This window comes from Sus scrofa, chromosome 7 (assembly GCF_000003025.6).
Source record: "Sus scrofa isolate TJ Tabasco breed Duroc chromosome 7, Sscrofa11.1, whole genome shotgun sequence".
In the NCBI taxonomy this organism is placed as follows: Eukaryota; Metazoa; Chordata; class Mammalia; order Artiodactyla; family Suidae; genus Sus; species Sus scrofa.
The window spans coordinates 17,164,514-17,184,087 of NC_010449.5; the positions used below are offsets into that span (position 1 = coordinate 17,164,514).

Genomic DNA, 19,574 nt, shown 5'->3' on the forward strand with positions numbered 1-19,574 from the left:
AAAAAAATCAAAACATTCTGCTGTTTAAAACACAAACAGCATGGAGTTCCTGTCAGCAGAAATAGATCTGACTAAGTGCCCATGAAGACATAGGTTCGATCCCTGGCCTTGCTCGGTGGGTTAAGGAACGTGCATTGCCGTGATTGTGGAGTAGGTCACAGATGCGGCTCAGATCTGGTGTTGCTGTGGCTATGGTGTGGGCCAGTGGCTACAGCTCCGACTTGACCCTTAGCCTGGGAACCTACCTATGCCACGGGTGCGGCCCTAAAAAGACAAAACAAAACAAAAAAACCCTCAAAAAGACAATGCACTTTTTTAGTCTAAGTATTACAAATAATTCCAAAAAAAGGTTTAAAGCAAAAAAGTCACTCAAAACTTGTCTACTTAAATACTATAAATATTTTGACATATTTTGTTTTGATTTTTTTCAGTCTTTTTTTTTTTTTTTTTTTTTGGCCATTTCTTGGGCCGCTCCTGCGGCATATGGAGGTTCCCAGGCTAGGGGTCGAATTGGAGCCGCAGCAACGCAGGATCCAAGCCATGTCTGCAACCTACACCACAGCTCACGGCAACGCCGGATCCTTAACCCACTGAGCAAGGGCAGGGACCGAACCCACAACCTCATGGGTCCTAGTCGGATTCGTTAACCACTGTGCCATGAAGGGAACTCCTTTTGTGATCTTTAGTTTTCATAGATTATTGGATCTTCATGCTATGTATTATCTCATTAATTAGGTGTGCTGACTTGTACATTTCCTTAGTTTTGAATGTTTTGTGACACTAGGTCATGCTATGTGGCATTTTGTGCCTGAATCTTTTCGTATTTGTAATCATTTCCTTAAGATAAAGTTCTAGAAGGAAAACTACAGGGATCAAATAAATGAAGCATTTGTTTTTCTTATGTTCTTTCTTTAAAGTATATGCAGAAAAGTATATGCAGAAAAGTATGCATGTGTTGAGCTTACGAGATATTTAGATTCACACAGGCAGCCCCTGAAACATTGTTACCACCTTAGAAACCATCCTCTTGCCATTCCTTGGACTGGTTTTGCCAGATTTTGAACTCTGTATAAACGGCATATCATTGTCTATCCTTGGAGTTTGGCTTCCTTCCTGCCCTCCCCCTTCCAACACGTTTGAGAGATTCAATGATGCTAATATATTTATTTTAGACATCACATAGAATTTTATTCTGTGACTATAGACTAACCACGTTGTTGTTGGTGATAGGTTGTTTGTGTATTTTGGTATTGCGAGTAATGATGCTATGAAAATATTTTTATACAAATATTTGGCTACCTATATGTGTACAGTTTTGTTAGATACATGTATATCCACACAAACACACATACCCTAGAGGTAAAATTGTTGGGTTATGAAGATTTCATATATTCATTTTTGATAGGCATTGCCAAACAGATTTTGAAGCTAGCTGTACCTTTTTACACTACCGCTAAAAGTATATGAAGTTTCTCATTGCTCTGTATCCTTTTCAGCATTTGGCATTGTCAGATTTTTTTTTTTTTTTCATTTTAGCCATTCCGGTGGGTATAGTAGGATCTCATCCTGGTTTTAATTTACATTTCCCTGCCGTGGCCAAGAAGTTGATAATCTTTGTTAATGCTTAGTGGACATTTGGATACTCTCTTTTCAAATGCATCTTACTAACTTTTTTTTTCTTAGGAGTTCTTCATATACTTTGGCAATGAGGCCTTGATAGTGAGGTGTGTTAGCAATATGTTGGCCTACTCAGAGGTTTGCCTTTTTGCCCTCAGTCCAAGGAATGGCAAGAGGATGGTATCTAAGATGGTAGCAGTGATTCAGGTGCTGCCTGTGTGAATCTAAATATCTCATGAGCTGAACACATGGGTGCTTTTCTGCATATATGTTACACTTTAAAGAAAAAACATAGGAAAAACAAACGCTTCACTTATTTGACCCCAGTAGTTGCCTTCAGGTAAACAGGAGAGGTTAATATTAATATACACAAATCCATCAGTCTTTTCCTCTGATGAATGCCATTTGTGTTCTGTTGAAGATTTTTTTCATCCCCAAATCCTAGTGATACTCTCCTATGAGTTTTCTGTGAACCTGATTGTTTTTCACATGTAGCTCTACAATCTACCTGAGGTTGACTTTTGTGTATGCTGTGAAATAAAGGGCCGCTTTTCCCCCTGATGCGTATCAAAATTGAACCAGCCCTTTGTTGAAAATACCCTCCTTTTTCAAAGGCCCCGAAGGGCCACCTTTGTCATATATCAACTTCTGCATATGTGGGCTCCTTCTTATCTCCTGGTGGAGTGTGAGGTGCTGCTGATGGGCTGCCTCCTCCTGTGGCTGGCTATCTTCATCGCTTCTCCCCCCTCTTTGCCTGGGCTCCCTGACCTGCTTATCTTCATTGTCGTCGTTGTCGTCGTCATGGTCTTTGGTTGTAAGATTTTAGTTGGGAGACCGGTACATAGCTCTCAGACCAAAAAATAAGCAGCATTACCACTTGCTCCTGGTTCCTCATGAATTAGGCATTCTGCTCTGTCCCTGTGGACCTAAAAGGGACTGGCTTGGGGGACTTCCTTAGCATTTCTGAAAAGCTTATATGCCATGATTTTCTTTTCATTAGTTATCACACATGTATTGACTCAAATAATTTCAAGCCCCCAGTTTTAGCTATTAGTTTCTTCTTCCTCCTAAATTTTGCATGAGAGTGCCTGAGAGGAAAGATGGGCTAATTTAATATGATTTTTGCCTTCCCACTACCTCTTTCATTGTTGGGTAAAAGGCCATTTATAGTCATTAGAATTATCAAAAGTGAAAGAGTTAGGGATAGTTGTTAAAAGCTGGTGAGGAAAAGAGCAGAGGATTTGACTCATCTACAGAGTAATTAACCTCTTCTTAAGTACTCTGGAGGCAGTTTTGAGAGTGGATTAGAGTGCTAAGGGGTAGGTGGTTATTTTAGGAAACTGACTTTAAAATGATCCATTTTCCAATGTACATATTGGTATTCTCTAATTTCGCTTTGGAAAACCTTCAGATAGCCTCTCTCACAAGCAGGCATTAGTGTTTCCTTTCTTCTAATATCCCGAGATGAACTTGCAGAAGAGAAAGCTTCATCAAAAAATTGTCCCGAGTTTGCTCCATTTAAAAAATAATTAGGAACAATAAAAAGAGGGATAAACATTGCACATGGTACTTAAAAAAGAAACATCAGCCTCTTCTAACTCTGCACTACTTGCCAGTGTGCATGCATGTTTTTGCTTAAAGGTTAACTAAACTGTTTGGACATTTCTAATGGTTGGATATCCATCTGCTATATCTAGCTGATTAATGTGCTAAATTTTGGGAGAAAATTCTTTTAATTTCTTACGATGAGTGGAGAGTGGCTCGTTTTCCGACACAAAATTGCCGTATGAAGTTCGTGGCAACCCTGTGCCAGAGAAAGAGCTCTTGATTCTTTGAAACACAGTGAAACTTAGTTCTGTAACTACTGTTGGTATAGCAATGGCTATGTATAAAGGTTTTTTTCTTTTTTCTTTGCTTCTACAACCATACAGAAATGCTGTGAGGACAGAAATATTATGTTCTTATAAAGGAGAAAGCAGAAGCTCAGATTTCAAGGACTTGGGCCCAAACGGCGTTCAACTGGAAAGCTGGTAATTATGATAGCTAAGGTTTATTGAGTACATACTGTTTTCTGAGAAGATTTCTAAGTGCTTGATACATGTTAACTTTTAAAATCTTCACATTAGTCCTATTCCAGAAGTACTATTATCTCTGTTTTATCCATGGGGAAATTGAGGTATGAAGAAGCTAGTAATGTTTTCAGGATCCTGGTAAGTGCAGATGGAACCAAGCTTGGGCTGTACCACTGTGCTGTCATAACCAGGGCTTGGATGCATGTTTTTTACTTCAAATTCTGGGTCCTTGCTGCTCCAAAATAGTGTTGTGTAATAGCAATGCTGGTGTTGATGTATGCGGATTGAGATCCCCCACTCATCAGTCCTGGGTTTGGAATTGTAACCTTGGATCCTAAATCTGTTTCCACTCCATGTATGGCATAGTGGTAGGGAGAAAAATGTCTAAATGGATTTGAATTCATTTTCAGAATGGGGTTCCATTTTCTCCCCTCTCATCTTTGTTTTCACTATTTACCAATGCAGGCTCCTCGCTGCTCTCTGGACAGGTTCATTCTCTCTATGTAATTGCTCATGTGTCCCTCACTGCACTTCTCCCTGCTGCAGTCTCTCTGTCTGTCTGTCCACCCATCCATTCATCCAGAAGGGCCAACCTCATGCTCTTTCTGTGACGCTGAGAAACTCATTGCCTTTTCATTTCCCACAGAATTCATTGTCTGCTTTGCATATTCCCACAGAGAATTCTCCTCTGGCTTCTCTTTCCTGTAATGCTATGTATATGCATGTCATGTAGGGGTCCCAAACCTTAGATTTGAGGCTGCCTAGGGCCTGCATTCTGTTCTTTGTTTTGCACGTTTGTGAGTTTGTGCTGGGAATCGTGATTTGATTGCTAGTCCCTGCCTTGTGTTAGTTTGTCCCAATGACTGATTTTTAAAAAAATTTTAAGTCTTGTTCACTTGTAGGATTTGTCTCCTCAATTTTTTGTGCTTCAGAATTTTCTTACTTACTCTTGGCCTTTTGGTTCTCTTTATGAGATTCAAGACTGGCTTGTCATCGTCTGCAAAACAGCATGTTGTTTTTTGTTCTTGGTATTGCATTTAATTTATAGATTATTGGGAGCAGAATTGAGGTTATTTTTCAATTTTGAATCTACCTATTCATGAGCACCCTGTCTCCACTTACTCAGATTTTCCTTTATTTTTAACATAGTGATTTTACACCTTTTTTTTTTTTTTTTTTTTTTAAATTTCTTTCTGGGAAACTTGTACTACTTCTCATGTGCATGGGTTCATTGTTACACTTTCTCAACTATTTTATTTGATGATTATTATTTTTTTAATGGCTGCACCCATGGCATATGAATGTTTCTGGGCCAGGAATGGAATCCAAGCTGCACCTGTGACTTAGGCTAGATCCTTTAACCCATTATGCTTGGCTGGGGATTGAACCTGCACCTCTACAGTGACTGGAGCCACTGCAGTTGTATTTTTAATCCACTGTGCCACAATGGAAACTTCTCTCAATTATTTAATGATTTATAGCATTGCTTCTAGTTTTTTCATGTTCTATATGTACCAAGGGATCTTGTTAAAATTTTCTTCTGTTTTTAAATTCTATGACATTGCATATGTAGGCAACATAAAATGTACCAATAAGGACAGTTTAAAAGCTCTCATTTCTGATTCTTCACCTTTACTTTATTGGTTAGGACTTTGAGTGTAATGTTGACTAAAAGCAGTTTTAGAAGACATTGTTTTTTCCTCATTTTTTATGTTTTATCAATAATTACAATGTTTATCACAGTTTTCCCATATTAAAATAATAAACTTGAAATGTACCAAAGCATATATTAACTATGAATTTGTCTCATATTTCCAGCCTTTAATGACAAATACCACTTAGAATATGTTTGTTTCTCAAAGTTTATGTAGCTACCTCTATTGCTGTATATACACATTCACACACACATAATGCAAAATAACACATTTTATATATTCTTCATCTTTTTTGTTTTACAAAACAATAAAGGGTAATTTTGTAACACAATCTTTATAGAATCAGTTTCTTCTTAAGGCTCAGTAACACCTTATTTGGGTGTACCATGCATCTACCAGTTTCCCTGTTTTTGTACCATGAGGTTTCTTTCCGTCTCTTGGTCTCCCTCTCTCCCTCCTTCTGACTCTGTGTTTCTGTTCCCCTTTGGTGTTGTCTGTTTCTCTTTAGGCAATGCTGAAGGAAACATCTCTGCACCTATTTTCATAGATTTGTGTTATGTCCTGAGGACATGTTCCTAAAAAGGAGGTCTCTGGGTAAAAGATGGGCATGTACTTTTTAAACTTGATATTATGGGAACTTGGAGCAAAAGGAAGAACACTGTGTGATTCCTGATGCTTATGACCAGCTGCCATCAATTCATGGTCCTTCCAGCTTCAGGTATACTTGTCCCCACTTGCTTCCGGAAATGGAATTATTCAGAAGCAAGCCCCCAGCATTCTTAAATATTTCAATCTATATCTCAAGAATATAAAGTCTGTTTTCAGAGAAATGTAAACACAGTACCTTTATCATACCTGAGAAATAAATAGTGCTTGCTTTAACACCAGCAAATATCCAAGTGTGCAAATTTCTGATTGTGTCAATTTTTCTTTTCAATCTGGATCCGAATAAAGCCTGTACATTGTAATGGGTTTACTATCTCTTTAGTGTCTATTAATGCATAGGTTCGCTCTCCTTTTCTCCACTCTTCCTTGCAATTCATTTGTTGAAGAAAAATGTGCTCTGGAATTTCTCATTGTTGGAATTTGCTATATACCATGCTCTTAGGTTTTCTGTGTGTCCTATCAATTGGTAGTTAGGTCTAGAGCCGAACTGTCCAATAAAACAGCCATGTATGACTATTTCAAGGTAATTAAAGTTTATTTAAAACTTGAGTTCCTCAGTTGTACTAGCCACATGTCCAAATGCTTAATAGTCAAGCGTGGCTGGTGCCTACTGTGCTGGACAGCACCAGGCACACAGCGTTTCTGTGATGACAAATTTCATTCTACAGCATGCACAGCACTGCTCTAGAGCTTTGTGTGGATTTGTGGGGGTGGGGAGGTGGGTGGGAGGGCAAGAATTTTCAGTAATGCTGTGTTCTTCCATCAGGAGTTGTCTTTTTATGATCTTAGCAGTCAGATAAATACTACCCAGATGAACGATTACTTGTAAGATTTCCTGACTTGGCGATGTACTAATTCCTCTATTATTAGCTGTGGTACTTTGTTAAAGAGAAACTAGAGAGCTATGTAGTTTAAAATTGGAAAGGCATAAATGTTTGAGGTAGGTGCTGTGGTTTTTAAGATCTGCTCTGTCTTTATATGTCTTTTATCATTCCTAGTATAGTTTGTTTATATGCTCTCTCTTTTTTAAACCTTGCCACAAGGTCATATATCTTAATTTTTTTTTTAAAAGCTTTTGACTTGCTTGATCACTTCTATATTTTATTTATTTTTTCTCATATCTTTATCATTTCCTTCCTTACCCTTTGAGATTTTCTCATCTTAAATTGGATGATTAGCTCATTGCTTTTCATTCTTCTCATCCCATTGAAAGAGTTGAGTTAACTATGTTTTCTACTTTAATCATAAACTTAAAGGACATGTTCTCTATGATAGGGACTACTTGAATTTTTATTGAGACATCATTTATAACTTAGTGTGTATGGTGTTAATCTCAGTAATTGTGTTTTGTGTGTATGTGAAAAGAATGGATGTATACTACTTCCTGGCTACAGGTTTCTGTGTATTTGGTTAGGGAGTCTTGTATAATTCTTTGCTTTGTTACTAATAGTTTATTTCTGGATTAACAGTGTTTCACAAAGGTGTGTTAAAAATCTTCCATTCCAATTTTGAACTTGTCAAGCTCTCCTCATAATTCTGTTAGTTTTTGTTTTTCCTTTTTAAAGCTATGTCATTCGGTGAACACGAGCGTATGATGGTTATGTGTTCATGGGTTGTTATATTATTATGTAGACTTGTTCTTTAAGCCTTAGATAAGTCTTGGCCTTAAATTCTACATTTTTGTGATATTGATAGAGCTGTATATTTGCCTGGTGCATGTTTTCTGGTCCTTTACATTTAGTCTTTCTTGGAGAGTTGTTTTGAATTTTCAGGCCTTTGTCAGATTCTCTTTTAGTAGGTACGTTTTGCAAGTTCACACTTACTATGATTGTATATCTATTTTTGAGTTATTTCTGTGTGGTTAAAATTTGTTTAGTCTTTCATATTTGCCTTTTTTTTTCTTTAATTTTTTCCCCTCATTTCCTGATGTGATTCCATAAAACTATGTCTCATTTTTTCCCCTTCTGCTGGATTGGAAGGCATAGATGACATTTCTAATGTTTTCTAGTGATTGCTTTTATGTGTCTAATATCCTAGTATTTTATAACTTTAATTTTTCTAAAAATAATCTATAGTTATTCACTTTGTTTATCTTCCTCCTGACTAGGAAAGGTCTTTAGCATGCTTTAACTCTATCCATTAAACAATTACCCTCGTCTTTTTTTTTTTTTTTTTTTGCCTAGATTTTTAACTTTACCCAACTGAATTTAAAAGGTTATTAATTTCTCAGTCAATTAATCAAACTTGCTGATACTTTGCCAACTTCTTAGTGTTTCTAATGTCCCCATGCATTTTTTTTAAAAATCCATTTACTTCATTTTTTATTTTAGTTCTTTTGATTTCTGTTTTACCATGATTTTCCTTAGGTCTTTTTTTTCCCCTTTTCCTGAAGTAGACATTTAAAAACATTTACTTGATACAAAGAATACACACAGAAACACAGACTATACATGTGTGTTATGAAACATAATATTAAATGAATACCCAGTAATTCATCTCAGGCCTTTCTAATGCAGTTCAGTTTACTGTATATAATCCCTTATTTCCTCCCCAGAGGAAACCACTGGTCTGAATTTAGTCTTTTTTTTTTTTTCCTTAAAAACACACATTGAGTTTTTAAAAATAGGTTTAATAGATTTAGATTTGCTTATATTAGCACATTGTAGATAATCTTCTGTGACTTGTTCTTCATTCAAAACAGTGTCTCTATAAGATTGATCATTGTTACGTGTAGCAGTAGTTTTTCTACTGTAGCTATGAATATTACATTCTGCGTATACTATAGTGTTATTTGTCCTCCCATTAGTAAATTTTTGTGTTGGTATTTTTTGCTATCAATAAAAGTGCTTACAGGAACACTCTTTAGCAGGTTGACTGAGGCACGTGTTCAAGAGTTTCTCTAGGGCATATGCTTTGGAGTAAAGGTGTTTGCTTATGACTATGCCTAGGGACCCATCAGGTGATCAGATTCCATCACCGTTGGCTTAGATAGCTCCAGATTCCAACATCTTGTGGTTTACCCTTTTGTCAGTTGGCATTTTTGGTCTGCTTCTGGTCCATGAAGATGTTGATGGTTTTGTCGCTTGGCTTGGGATTTCTCTTTTAATCTTTCCAATGGGTTTGAAACAATGGGATCTATCACTTGGGAATTTATGGCGCCATCATGATAGGAAGTCACCAGCATTTACTCTTCAAATGTTGAGTGGTCAGAATGGAGCCCTTTGGAATTTTAAGGTTGAATTCTTCATATGATGAAAAAGCTGGTTTTCACAAATGGTGGATTTTGTCTGTAAGAAATAAAGAGAAGCAGCTTTATTATTCTGAGTTTAATGTATCACTGTTTGCCAACTGAGAGTGATTTTTGCTCCCAGGACATTTGCCCATGTCTAGAGATACTTGACATGAGCAGGAGGGGGTTCAAGATACTACTTGAATCTAGTGTCTAAAGGTCATGGATGCTACTCAACATCCTACAGGACAATGAGCAGGATAGCCTGCACAACAAAGAAACACTTGGTCTGATATAGCAATGGTGCTGGGGTAAAAATAAAGCTAAACATACAGATGTATAGGATGGCCTCCTATAAAAAAATTCTTTGTTTTAATATGTCAAGGGTGCTTGGGTAAGAAACTCTGATGTACATGAAGGCAGTTGGTCATCGTGCCCTGGAAGTGCCAACCCCAAAATGGGATGAATTCACAACATTATTTGCTTTTTCTTCTCATGCCGCATCTTTGGAAGTGTGTGTTCGGAATGCTCCGGTAATAAAGCTAACAAATTCCTTGTATAAATTCTATGAGGTGTTCGACTACTGGGAGATGAGAGATTAATGATCAAGCAGTAACATGGGCTGATCTGCTCAGCTATACAGAAAACATTTCTATTGCTGTATTGTGGTGGGTGTTCTTCCTGTCCTGAGTCGCTTAAGACTATGCTCTTCCCAACCACCTCAGCCTTTGGTCAGAAGTGAAAGGGAGGCCTTCTGCTATGCTCAAGGGACCACAGGGAGGGATGGCAGTGGTGGGATTTCACTAAATTTGAAGAGGGAAAAAGGGGGTCATACCTCCCACTGCTAGGACTTCCCAATAAATGTGAATGAGTAGGAAGTTCCCAAATCTGATTTGCTTCCTTTCTGTTCCAGGTCTCTCCCAGTGCAACTGCTGAAACCTGAGAGTCGGCTCTGGCAGAGGGAGGGAGGGAGGGAGATGGAGAAGGCAAGGCAGATACCAGCCCAATGTAATCAGCATTTTATTACCGTCCTCAGGAAGTAGGAATGGGGAGGGGGGGGGGAAGTAGGCCTGAGCAAGGAAAGTTAATTATGTGAGGTTCTTTGACAGGAAATTACTAAATACAAACAGAGAGAAGAAACACATTTTAAAGCAGGGTAGGAAATCTCAAGTTACCTCTCTGTGTGTATTCAAAACCCCCAAAGCAAATTCTGAAAATAGCAGTTTAAACAAAAGCTATCTTATCTGATAAAAGTATTTCAAACACAAAGGGAAATTTATATATTGGGCAGACAATCTTAAAATAAACCGATTTTGCTGATAGCATTGCAAATTTAATTGTGGGAAAACCCCCTTTAGATGTCTGAATTTATCGTGTAAATGTTTTGAGTTTATTTTCAATCTGGCATTGCACTTCTATCAAGGTGTGTCATCCTGGAAAATTGTGTGTGTGTGTGAAACGGAAAAGTACCACTGGGTGGTTTTTTTTTGTGAGTATATCAGCGCTTTTTTGGCGTGTATTTGGTATTATCAGTATTTCCAGAAGAGTATTATATCAATACAGCATGAAGAACTGAGAAAGTGGTTCTAAAATAGTTATTTCCAGAGGTCATATATTTTAAATGTTCTCATTATTCTGTGATTGATAGAATGTCATTTACTGTTTTCTAACAGTTGGGAAAGTTTGCAGAATTTTTGTCAATGAGTCAAACATTGATGGTTGTGTTTTTCTTTAAAAGACTAAGTGATAAAGGAGCAGGACCTTTTCCTACCCTTAATTACTTCTGGTTCTCGAAGAGCCTACTGCTCTGTAGCCATTGCTGCAGACTTTGAAAGTGACCATTGAATATTCTGGTCCTTTTAATTAAGGCTACCATTCTTCCCTCTCAAACACATGCACACACACACACACACACACACACACACACACACAAATACGTAGATAGACATATTTATTTATGGCTTTTACAGGGAAATGTAGAACACAGTTTGTTTTCTCTCTCTCCATGCTGGGATTCTCTCAGGACATTTTTTTTTTTTTTTAATTGTTGAGATATTTAAAAAACCATGTCATAGAAATAGTGTCTGAGCGAACATAAAATTGCAGTCTGTGGATAAAGTTACACATTCCAAGTTCAAAGAAAAAGCAATATTTTGAAAACTTAAATGGAGCTCGAAGTCTGCATTCCTTTGAAAAGGCCAACACCTGTGGAAGGAATGCAGGTTGTTTCCACTTGACCTTCAGCTGCGGAGCTGGGCAAGGTACTTAGGTATGATGGTGTCAAGTATGAGCCACCCTCTGCACAGTCGAGTCTCCCCGGGCAGCACCTGTCCTGTCTGCTGTCAGGGAGGCAAAGGATGGCAAACAGTCAGGAAGAGTCAGAATGCCTTCTAAGCCTTGCGTTGAAGAGCCTGCTTTGTATCCGATGAAGCCACACGGTGATGGATGAGTGGGCGTAGATAATGGGAAATAAGCCATAACCTCTCTAAACAATCAGGCTCACATTTGGCCGGTCCTGGGAACCCCCGGACAGTCAGCAGTAGACACTTAGGCTGAGTCCTCTGTGAGAAGCTGTTGAAGATTGAGACGTTGTTGATGTTCCAGACAGATTCTCATCGCGCATACATAATTCCCCAGGATGGAGTTTGCTGCCTTGAGTGGTGCTTCTCTTCTTTGAGGCTGTTTGCACTTGCTCAGCCGTTGATAGAGGGTGTCTGGGGGACTAGATGTGCAATGCAATGCTGGGAAGAAAGTTAGATGTAGAACATTCACCTGGACAAAGGCATTTGTTAGTCTAACATTTCTGATGTGAATGTGGGGAGCTCTGGCTCACCAGTCATTGATGCATCAATTCTTCATTTGTGTGTTCAACAAATAGGTCTTAATTGCCTTATGTATGCCAGGAACGGTTGTCAAGGCTGGGAATATAGTGTTGAGCAGTGGTTGATGTTGTCTGTGCTTCTTAGAGCTCAGAGTTTACTGGCTTGTGATCATGTCTCTTCCTAGAGCCAGCTCTGTGATCTTGGGTACGTGACAATTTCTCTCTACCTCAGTGTCTTCATATAAATTAAATGCTTTTCCCCAGTGAAATCATTCAGTGCCAACATTTTCTCAGTATACACTTTTGTTAAAAATTTTTATCCCCATGACCTTAGCTTGTTGATCGACCAAGTAATTGCGAGAGGTGCTACCGAATAGATGAGCTTAGATGGTTATATGCAAACCAGATCCACTGATTTTTCCATGTGAACTAGTTACCTTTCCTGAGTTAATACCACTTCTGTATCTTCCAGCTGTTTGAATGGTTCATGCCTAGATGCAGTTTCCTAAAACTCAAGGTTATTTTAATTTTAAAGAGAAAACGTGGATTTCCACAGATGGTGGTAACATTTAATAGTCCTAAAGCATGGTCTTCAAACACAAAATCGTTGTCATATGTCCTGTGATGAAACACTATCCCAGGTCGGTTGGTTGTTTTTAGCTCAAATTCAGTGCTGCCAGCAGAACTAGGTTTGGGACAGGGTTACAGAACCTTGGATCTTCTCCTCCCCAATTTAATATTATTGGTAATGTCGATGAACTCAGTCATAATGACATCAGTTGGTTTTGTAAATAAAGTTTTAATGGAGTTAGGCCCTGTCCACACATTGCACATACTGTTGATGGCTGCCTTGGGGCTACAAGGTCACAACTGAGTGCTTGAGACAAAGATAAAACCAAAAATATTTACAGTCTGGCCCTTAATGGAAAAAGTTCGCTTACCCTTGGCTTACAGGAGAGAATTGTAGAATTTGAAAGTCTGAAACCCTAGTTTTTAGGATTGTGCGGGGCCAGTGGACTCTTTTTCAGGAAACGTTGTTTGCCTTTTTTGGAAAATGCTGGTGAGCAATGAGCCTTGTTAACGTGTACTCTTGTGACTGCGTGCTGTAGAGACAGCAGAATTTGATGACTATATACCCCACAAGTTTTATTCTTTTGGGGGGGATTTTTAGGTTTTTATGAGTAACCTTGTCTGCTTTGGAACTGGGGCACCCTAAATTAGTGCTGAAGCATTTTATTCTGGTAAATAGTTGGTTCTGTGGAGCTCAAGAGCCTATCTTTTTTTCTTTGAGCTGTGCGGAGAGTTGAGAGAAAGCTTCAGCGGTGTGGGAGCACTGAGACCAGCTTACCATCTGCCCCAGTCATTTTCCGTGTTCATAGCTTAAGGAGCTCTAGGGCTGGTGCATCTGGCTTACAGGAGTGCTGAAGTCAAAACTGAAGAAAGTTCGGATTGCTCTAGTTCCTGGCGCTTCATCCAGGGAGCTAGAGCCAAGGTGGTGAGCTTAAATGCAAGACCTATCATAAAACTACCAAAGCTGAGGACTGGGAGTGTTGGTGTGGCAACTGGACGGTGGGGAGGAAACACCAGAGACTGCTCTTTGATGTTTTCTCAGGAATTCAGGTTGGGGTTGTGTAGACGCGTCAATTCCATTTTTAAGGGGCTTAAAGATGAGGCATATAGCTACTCAGTACATATTTACTACAACAAAAAACATGACGTGAAATAGAAAATAGGGTTGGTAGGATAGAGAGGAGTTGCTGTTGTGAATTCAAATTTGCGTTCTATGACCAGTACTAACAATTTCTGAGTAAATACTGGTTGATTTCATACACAAACCCCTTGGTATTGGAAGTGAACCAAAGAAAAAAAAAATTTTTTTTTTTGACTTGAAGCATCATGTTTATAGCGTTATTATGGGAAATTCTTAGTTTACTTTATCCACCACTGTTAGGCGACTACTATATACTATGTTTCCTGTCCTCTTGGGGCATCTATTCTATGGGGAATGACTTGGGATAACAAATACTTTCCTAAAAAGGTAATAAATGCCCCCAATGAACCATGTAATGGACTGTAAGAATACGGTGAGGAGGGGTGCCTGTTTAGAAAGGGGGAGGGGAACAGGCCCCTCAGATGTCCCAGAGGAGAAGAATGCTTTATTCTGACCCATCCCTGGGGCCGGCAGGGGGTGGTACTTTGGTAGAAGGGAGAGTGTATAAAGCCTGTGTACCTGCCTCTGAGGATGGGCTTGGGGCAGAAGCTCACACAGGGGTTGGTGGGGACCCCACCCCCACCCCGCAGCCTAACTTCACCCACTTTGGTTTTTCCCTTGCCCTGGTCCTGTCTGAGATAAGAGACACGCCCAAGGATCTTGGCTGTGTAAGACCAACTGCAGCCATCCTAAGACTGAGACAGATTAAGTCACGTCCCGTTTTGAAACAAACCCCAGATGCAGAGCATCCGTGAACCAGACAGACCACCGGGTCAGGGTTGCCTCCCGGGTCTCCGAGATGGCTTCTGCTCCTGTGCCTGGCAATTCGTAAGATTCCTCTTCCCAGGAGATTTTGTAATGAAGTGAGATAAAGGCAGGAAATCTGTAATAAAAAACTAACTTCCACGGATGCCAGATTATGGAGACAAAAAAAAAAAAAAAACCCCAGCCCACAAAGTGAGGCAGTCTGGTGGGAAGAGATCAAAGGGCAGCATGTGACTGGGCTGGCGAGGGGCTCCTTTCCCAGGCCGTCCACATCCTGCCCCTCAGAGCGGAGACCAGCCTGGGAGGAAGTGGTGAGCAGAGGCCGAGGGAGAGTGGTTCTCAGGGACACGGTCTCTGTTCAAGGGCTCCAGGAGCTGGACTCTGCCGAGTATGGGGACTATAGGTGCCCCTCTGCTTGTGTTCACAGACAGGGCTCCAGGAGGCATGGTTTGCAGTTACCCTTCCAACCACTGTCAAGGTCCCTGGAATCCGGGAAAGATGTCAGGCACAGATAGACCCGGGAGGGGAGAGCCCTGACCGACAGCCAGCTGCGGATCAAATAGCCAGAGAGCCCTGGGACTGGCTTGCGGCAGGAATACCCTAATCTTGATTTCACTGTTTTTCCTCTCCCTAAAAGGGTGGGATGGGGTTGGGAGGTGGGAGGAGAGTCTGCAGTGGGGTTGCTGACACCATGTAAGGAAAACCTCAGAGCCTGCGATTCCCGTGTGGAGGGCTCAGCAAAAAGGCCAGCAGAACAAGCCTGCCTCTGTTCATTCCTCACCATGGCTTCTGCTGCCCAGTTCTCCAAAGGCAGGCAGGCAGCTGCTGCCAGTCGCTTCTGATAGAGGCAAGCCGAATGTTGGTGTAGCTGTGCTCTTGTTACCTGTTAATGCAAGTGGGCCAGGTGACTGCAGCCCTGACCAGGGGTGTGCAGACCCCTCCCACAGCAGGCTGGCAGCCTTCTGAGTGGCCGTGGAGGAGCCGTGCATTTCTGCTTCCCCTCTGGTCCTGCCCAGCTTCTGTAGATATACTTAGCAATGACAATGCTGGTTTGGGAATTTCCCTAGGATGGGCCAGGACTTGTTTCCAAAATAGCACCTTTCAAAGCAATGCAGAGACTTTTAGAAATTAGATAATTGTGTGATATTTATAAAATGAATTACGTTGTGCTAACAAAGTCTGGGCAGCTGTTTTTGATGCTTAAGTAAATAACACCTTATGATTCATGAAGGTTGGGGGAAGAGGGAAAGACCTTATAAAAGTTGCTACTTTACATCTGAGTCTGCGAAAGATGTAAACTCACAAAGATGCTATAACACAGTTTGAAGGTAAAATGTTTATGTCTGGGCGCGCATGGCGTGGTTCTGCCGTTGTTTCATTCGTCAGACACTTACTGAGCATTTAAACTATGCTTGCCCATGTATGCAGAGAGACACAGAGATAATGCTTTATTGCTCTTGTCCTCCATGAATTCTCACTCTAGGGAGGGGGGCAGATGTATAAACAGATAATTGCAATACAGTGAGCTAAGTGCTAACAGAAGGATAAAAGGAAGGCTATAATGGTATGAGGAGTATATCCATTTACAGTGAAAATGGAGAGGAGGGAACAGTGTCACAGAGGAAGTGATATTTGAGCAGGATGCGATGAAAGAGGAGGCATTTTGAAAGCAGTTGCCTTCTTTTGGCTTCTCCTATTCTTGAGCCAACTCTTGACCCCAGGGCTTTTGCACAGTCATTTCCCTCTGCCTGGAAAGCTCCTCCCATCCCTCTTCCCTGGTTCAGTCCTTTAGATCCGGGGTCCCCCATTACTTCCTTAGGCAAGTCTGACTTCTCTAAGTCACATCCTTTCCAAGAGAAGAGCTCAGTCATCAAGTACCTTTTCTTCAGAGCAGTCGTCACAGCTCTGCTTTGATGTAATTGGCGTGATTATTTGAATGATATCTTTCTCCCACTCCACAAAGACTGTCGTTTTGTTCAGCTTTGCTTCTTGACTAAATATTTGTTGAATGAATTAGATGAAGGGCATTCCAGGTGTGAGAAAATATTTTATGTTCAGCCAACGGTAAGTGGCTGAGTTTGTTGGATCTTGGGTGTGTGAATTGGGGGAGGCAGAAAGTTAAGCCATTTAAGGACCTTTGAAGATCTTAGCTTCTGTTTTATGTACTAGCTCAGTTAATATTTTAAAATAGCAAGACATTTCTAAGATCTTCCTCTCAATTATAATAGTATCATTAGATGGTTAAATTTGTAGATGAATGCTAAAATACTTAAAAATTTTTTGTTTGTGGTTTTAGAGCTTAAATAGATATAATTTAAAAATTGTGATTAAAATATAACTTATATACAGGAAAACATACAGTATATAAACATACCTGGCCCAAAGTGAAAATGTGTTTACCGCCCACCCAAGTCAGGAAATAGGTCTGGGGGCTCCCATTGTGGCTTAGTATAAGTTAACGAACCCGACTAGTATCCATGAGGATGTGGGTTCAATCCCTGGCCTTGCTCAGTGGGTTAAGGATCCGGTGTTCCCATGAGCTGTGGTGTAGGTCACAGACTCAGGTCAGATCTGGTGTTGGTGTGGCTGTGGTGTAGGCTGGCGGCTACAGCTCCAATTAGACCCCTAGCCTGGGAACCTCCATGTGCCGCAGGTGTAGCCCTAAAAAGACAAAAGACCACAAAAAAAAAAAAAAAAAAAAAGTCTGCATCTAGGAGCCTGATTTAGGAAAATCAGTGTGTGTGCTGTGTCAGAAGTATGAAGGGTGAGATAGAAGATTGCTTGCCAGATTCTAAGAGTGCAAGCTTCTTGGAGAAAGAAGTGTTTTTATCAGGCTTCTAGGCTACTCATGAACTTGAAAAAGTGCCGTGTGAGAAATAGAAACCCTATCATCCCCTCACATTTTCCCAAGCAGGGCTGGAGTGCTGAGTGGGGGGTGAGCCTCAGAGGGGACAGCTTGGGTATTTTCAAAGAAACCTTAGCTCCTGGCTCACTCCTTACCGAGAACCCTGCTTCCTTAGCACGTTCACTGATATGGAGCTCAGGGCTGAGCTGACATCTTGTCACCCCAGCATTGTACAGGGAGCGTGTTGACTCAACCAGCTTCAAGCTCACAGGTGACTTTGGGGTCACCTATAAAAGAGTTGTGCTAGAGTACATGGGTCTAAGTGCCTGCTCTGTCACTTATTAACTAGGTGTTCTCTAATCATTTTTAGTTCTTTGCTGTATCTGGTGCCTGATTTATTACATGGGGATGATAATGTTATGTACTGCACGGAGTTTTGAGATTTGATACATTCTTACATGTAAAGTGCTTTTAACACAACCCAGCCTGAAGAAAGCTCTCAATATAAAAGGCTTTGTAGTTGAAAAGACCTTCTTGTTTTTGCCTTAGAATAATGTGGGCTTTGTTAAGGGGCGACCAAAGTCATTTGAGGATTTTTGAGAGAGAAGGTAGAAGGAGAGTCAATATTATAATTTTTGTAAAAGACAATGTATGAAAGTAACAACTGCCTTTGTAAATGATACTCAAAACAGGATGATTTTCTAGACCAGGGCTTCTGCATAAAAATGGAGTCACAGGTGTGGGTGGAATGCATCTTAGGAAGAAACAGGCAGAATACATGTTAAAAAGGAACATCAATATGCTCTTCAAGATTATAAGCCAACATTGGCGTTGTCGTTGGGGGTGGGATGCCGTAAGGAAACGATAAGAATGGTGATGATGGTAAGAATGATGTGTAATCAACAACCACCGTAGAAGGCATACCTGTAATTCTTAGCAGAAATATCAGGGGAAAGAGATGAATAGGAGTGACTCAGAGACTGAAACTGAATTCAGGTTATGGCTGGAGAATAAGGGAATTCAAAATTAGCCTAGAGAGGCAAAGCAATGATTGGGATAGCAGCACTGAAACGGAAGTACTGCTTAGATAGGGTAATGGCAAGACAGCAGATAGAAAGAGCATATAAACAGGTTTGTGTGTGTATGTATATATCTCTCTGTCATATCAGGTACCATGTTCAGAGATTTCCAATATCGCTATTCTGAAGACAATTTTTAGAACTTAATATCATTAGCCCCATTTCACAGACGGGGATACTGAGGCCAAAAACTTAAGCATCTTGACAACATGTCCAACACCATGTAGACATTGAGCAGTAGAACTGCGGTTGAGACCTAATGATGTCTGAATGTACACCTGAGTCCCGTCAAACTCTAGTATATCCATTCTCTTGTATTTATTAAGGAGATAGGTGTCTGTATTTAAAAACAAAACAACACCTGTCCAATTGAAGGTAGAAGCACTAAGAACAACATTTGGAAAAGATTAAAGGGGTGAGAGAAAGAAGTGATATTACTCCGGTTCTGTATCACAGAGTGCCAGGTCAGACAGAGGGGGTTTTATGATATTTTTTCGAAGCTTGAGTTACAGAATTAACAAGGGAGGTGAGACTTCAAATGTCCAGACCTTGCAGTGAATTTTGTTTTGGCTCAGAACACCATGTGGTAAAATCTAGACTTGCCTGTCGAACAATTTTAATCCTTCAAGGGTTAAAAAAATAACCAAGGAAGCTAGAACACAAAGTTTAACTTCACAAGTGAAGAACATTCAAAATTGTTCTGGGAAGTGGCGGAAACCTGGGCAAAAGTCACATTATTTCAAAGCTCAGGGAACGATGAGTTGGTAGTACAGTTTTTATCTGTGCTTGAGATGCCGAATGGCTAAGAAGGTTTCTGTTGAATATCGATTTTGAGACCCATTAGGGAATTTAGGTTTCTGGAGGTGTTGGGGTGGCAAGATGGCTTCATGTGTACTAAGTCTGCTCTAGCCTCTAAGAGTGAGAGTCCATCTACAGAATACATTTGCAATATATCAAGCTTTTTATTAGCTAAAATGTTAAGGTATTCTGTTCATATGACAAGTCAGGGCTTTCCCACTCAATGCTTATGCAGTTCATTTTAAAAAATCTTAAATGAAGGATTTTGTTTGTTTCTACTAAACTCTGATGTGAGCTGGTACCCACTGCTTCCTCT

At 40.2% G+C, this 19,574-nt stretch overlaps 1 long non-coding RNA gene across 2 annotated transcripts in view; it reads left to right on the forward strand.

Annotated features, from left to right (window-relative positions):
* Positions 1–19,574, forward strand: part of LOC100512907 — a 408,455-nt gene that overhangs the window by 218,056 nt on the left and 170,825 nt on the right. For both annotated transcript variants that reach the window (XR_002346090.1, XR_002346091.1), the window contains one exon: positions 3,549–3,647. This is a non-coding gene — a long non-coding RNA (uncharacterized LOC100512907). The remainder of the gene's footprint in view (positions 1–3,548; positions 3,648–19,574) is intronic.